The sequence below is a fragment of the Fukomys damarensis genome, unplaced genomic scaffold (genome assembly GCF_012274545.1).
Source record: "Fukomys damarensis isolate Sample0158 unplaced genomic scaffold, DMR_v1.0_HiC HiC_scaffold_20, whole genome shotgun sequence".
Lineage (NCBI taxonomy): Eukaryota > Metazoa > Chordata > Mammalia > Rodentia > Bathyergidae > Fukomys > Fukomys damarensis.
The window spans coordinates 18,678,467-18,683,102 of NW_022900932.1; positions in this window are offsets into that span (position 1 = coordinate 18,678,467).

The window sequence follows — 4,636 nt, forward strand, 5'->3', positions numbered from 1 at the left end:
GCCTGTCAGCGGGGGGAGGGGCGCGCTGAGGCCCCGGGACGAGGACCTGGCAACAAAGCAGCCTCTGTGGCAGTGGGGGAGGCCTCCTGGGTGCATGCAGAGCCTAGAAGGGGAACGTCTGAGTCACTACCCTGAACCCTGACTTAGCCGGGAGAACCCACGTCAGAGAGGCCAAGCCCCTGTGCCCTCTGACCCCGGGATTAACAGGGCTGCCTCTGTCGTGCTCTGTGCTGAACTGCCCGGCCTCCCCCAGCTCTTGCAGCCCGGGACTTGTGTTTAAAGCAAGATTGAAAAGAGCAGGGCAAAAACAGCTTGGGAGGGGAAGTCAGCAAACCTTTTGTCCCCACCTGGCCCGAATGGTTAGCCAGGCCGAGCGGGTGGGAGGCTATTTTTGAGCTGACCTACATACCTGTTTGCCTCTTTATCTTTTTATTATCACACGCGGTCATTATGGGCACTTTTCTTTCGCACCCTTGCAGCTGTGGTGTTTGCTGAGGGCTGCACAATGAGGCGCGTTGCCTCACCGGTCCTGGAAGTTTTGAAGAGTGTGTGACCTGGGCAGGAGGACCAGCAGCCTGCCTGCAGAAGCTTCCCCAAGCTCTTCCCACGGAGCAGTAGCCCGGCCCTGATGCCAGCTTCACGGATCCACCTCCATTCTCACCCTGGAGGGCAGAGAAGTCTCAGATTTTTTTGTTTTTGAGACAGGGTCATCCCACACAGTTCAGGCTGGCCTAGACTCAATATGTAGCCCAGGCTGGCCTCAAATTCACAGCAATTCTCCTGCCTCTGCCTTTTTGTTTTGGTATTGGGGATGGAACTCCTCGGACTTTGCCTTGGAGGCAGGGGAGTCAACCCTGAGCTAAATCCCCACCCCGTACTGGGAATTGAACCCAAACCTTTACACTGAGCCACACCCCTAGTCCCTTTTTCTAAAATTTTTGAGACAGGATTTTGATTGAACTTGAGATTGTCCTTCCTCACTTTCCCAGGGTGCTGGGATTGCAGGTGTGCACCACCAGTTGAGTCTCAGACTTGGTGACAGTGCCTCTGGGTTTTGCTGAGTGAGTCCTAGAGTTCTAGGCCTTGCCCAGATTGATCTGTCCTGAGATGGGCTGTGAGCAGGGCTGCTTTCGGATTTACCTCAGATTGTACAGGCCCCTATAGTAGAAACCAGGAGAGCTGGCAAGTTTCTGTTTGTTTTACCTTTGCTCAGCCTCTCCAGGTCCTCCCTCTCCAAACCTTTTTAATAGCTCTCCATTGCCTCTGGGGGAGTCTGGCTGCTGCTCAGCCTGCAGGCCTTGGCCCTGGCCTATCTGTAGCTTCATCTCCCTCCCACGACCCAGGAGGGGGAAATCACATACGGTTCTAATTACCTCGGAAACGCTCTTAAATTTTCCATAAAGTACAGTATGCCGGGCTTTGTATACACAACTTTACACAGTAATATGCATGTAGATGTGCAAAATACACACAGCCACATAAGGACCATAAAGAAGACACCAGCCAGCATAAGCATGTAATTTACAGCATTTAATCACACTGAAGAGAGGCAGACACAGACCGGGACAAGACTGAGGGAGGCAGCAGCAGATTTCTGACCTCTCTCATCTGTTCCCCAGCGAACCTCGCGGCCCTTGAGCAGGCGTGAGGGAGAGGGGGTGACGCCTGTGCACATTAACACACCCTCCCTCCACACTGTGCTGTCCCCCATCGAGTCCTCTGTGCCCGGGTTCCCGTGTCCTGTGAGATGCCATTCTGTTCCCTTCTGGCTTATTCTGCGCTTTACCCCCATAGCTGTGGATTCCACCAAGTACAGATCCAAAAAAATCCAGACACAAAAATAACATCTGTGCTGAGCAGACCCAAAGAGCCCACCTATTCCCCTAGCATTTACGTTGCATTAGGTATCCAAACGGATCAGAAGAAGATTTAAAGTATATGGGCTGATAGGCATAAGTTACACACACATGCAGTCTACTTTTTGTTTTGTTTTGTGCTTCAAGACAGGGTCTTGCTATGCAGTTCAGGCTGGCCTTGAACTCACTGTGGAGCCCAGGCTGGCTTCAAACTCGGGTGATCCTCTGGCTGCAGCCTCCTGAGTTCTGGGATTACAGGCATGTGCCTCTGAGCCAGGCTCAGAGCTCACAAATTTTATTTTATTATTTTTTGGGTACTGGGGAGGGTCCTTGTGCTTGTGAGGCAGGCAGGCAGAGGAACCACTGAGCTAAATCCCTGGCCCAGAGCTCGTGTATTTTAAACCTTTCTCCACCCCCACTACGACCAACGGCCCATGAGCTGCAATGCCAGTGTCAGATGTGTACAGTATATGCTTGGCGAGTACTTGGCTGAGAATTGAACGGATCTGGAGCCCACTCCTGACTGAGTTCAAAGTGGAATCAGCACTGACCTCCGCCAGGCACTGGGAAACCCTGCTTCCTCTGAACTGGGATAGTGCCAATTACACAGGTATTGAGTATTACAGTCCCAGAAAGTTCAAGCTGCAAGTGGGGGGTTCCCCTGGTTCCCTGCAGGAGGCTAAAGGGGAAGTGGGCCAAGCAGAACAGGAACCACACCCCGCAGTCAGCTGGCGTCTCTCCACCCTGCCTCCTCAGTGTCTCCGTCTCCGAGTGAACTTTCGATCCTCCAGCCTCAGCCTTTGGGTGGATCACAGTGACCAGAGAGGAGCTGTTTTCTTTGAGAGCATTCACCCCACTTGTAATGATTACAAATGCACTCACCTATGTGTGTTTAATGCCTGATTTCCCCCACTTACCGGAGAGCTCCAGGAGGCCGGGGACTCTGTTTCATCCTGGGTCTCCCAGTGCCCAGCCCACAGGGTTCCCTATAAACGTAAGGAAAAGAAGGGAAGAAGGAACCAGTGTGGAGGTACACGCCTGTCATCCTCAGGTGGCTGAGGCAGAAGGACGTCTGTGAGTTCAAGGTCAGCCTGGGCTCTGTCGTGAGACCCTGTCTCAAAAACAATACCAAAAAATAAGACAGTTAAGTAGTGTATTTTGGTACTGGGGATCGAACTCAGGCCCTCTGCACTTGTGAGGCAGGTAACAGAACCACTGAGCGAACTCCCCAGCCAGAGTATATTTTGGAAAGATGTCCAAGACCCACTATTAGATGAAAAAAAAATTGCAGAACAATTTGTGTACTGTAATACCATTCTAAAAGAAAAGGAGAAACCAGGCGTGGTGGCCCACGCCTGTAATCCCAGCACTCAGGAGGCTGAGGCAGGAGGATCGCTGTGAGTTCCAGACCAGCCTGGACTACATAGTGAGTTCCGGGTCAGTCATGACTACATAGTCAGACTCTGTCTCAAAAAACAAACAAACAAAAAAATAAATAAATAAAAGGAAAAGGAGAATATTCCCTTGTACACACACCTTTTTTCTTTCTTTTCTTTTCTTTCTTTATTTTTTGAGATGGGGTCTTTCTATATTGGCTAGACTGGCCTCAAATTACAGATCCTCCTCGGCAGGGGATTTAACTCAGTGGCACAGCACCTGCCTTGCAAGCACAAGGTCCTGAGTTCAATCTGATACAAAAAAGAAAAAAATTCCAGATCTTCCTGCTTCAGCCTCCAGAGGGGCTAGGGCTATAGATGTGTGCATAGGCACCCCAGACGCCTAGTCTTAAATGTACTGAGTAAACATCTAAGATTCAGGAGAAACCGCTCAATTATCTCTAAGGGTGAGGTGGAAGGAGGGAAGGAGGAGGCTTTTACTTTTACTTTATACTTTCTACATGGCTGGATTTTTACCATGAGCACATAGTACTTGCACTTTTTTTTTTTTTTTTTTGAGACAAGGTTTTGCTATGTAGTTCAGGCTGGCCTTGAACTCACTGTGTAGTCCAGGCTGGCCGCAAACTCATGGAGATCCTCCTGCCTCAGCCTCCTAAGTGCTGAGATTACAGGCCACTATGCAGGACTCACAATTTTGTTTTGTGTTTTTTTTTGGGGGGGACAGTATGGAGACATTGTAACCCAGGTACTCAGACACTAGGCAAGTGTTGTTCAGCTGAGCTGCATCCTCGATTTGGTTTTGGTTTTGGTTTTTGCTTCCACTGGATTAGGGGATGGGTAATGAGGTGGCTTAGGCTTTGGAGCAGTAGAGGCCCAATAAGAAGAATTGCAGGGCTCGAGATTGCTACCTGCCTCACAAGTCCAAGGAACTGAGATGGGTTCGTGGTACAAAAAAAAAAGAAAAAGACGAAGCATTGCAGAGGCAGGTGTAGTGATGAAAGCCTGTGATTCCAGTACTCAGGAGGTTGAGACAGGAAGCTCGCCAGGATTTCAAGACCAGCCTGGGTTACATAGCGAGGCCCTCTCTCAAAAAACAAAACCAAATCCCCCAAAGAACCATTGCAGGGTGGGGGACACTGACAGATTGACAGGCTGCAGGAACAGGTGGCATTTAGAGAGATAGATGTGGGAAGAAGCACTACACAGCGCTGGGGACAGCTCACGGGAGGGGGACCCTGGGCTGGGGAGACTGACATATGGGGAAGAAGAGCGAGGAAGGAAAAACGCCGGTCTTTAGGACATCAAGGCCCCGCGTCCCTCAGCGTCCAGGGTACAGAGCGTCCCGGGAAACAAACAACGGGCAGGGGGTGGGGGCGGGGCGGC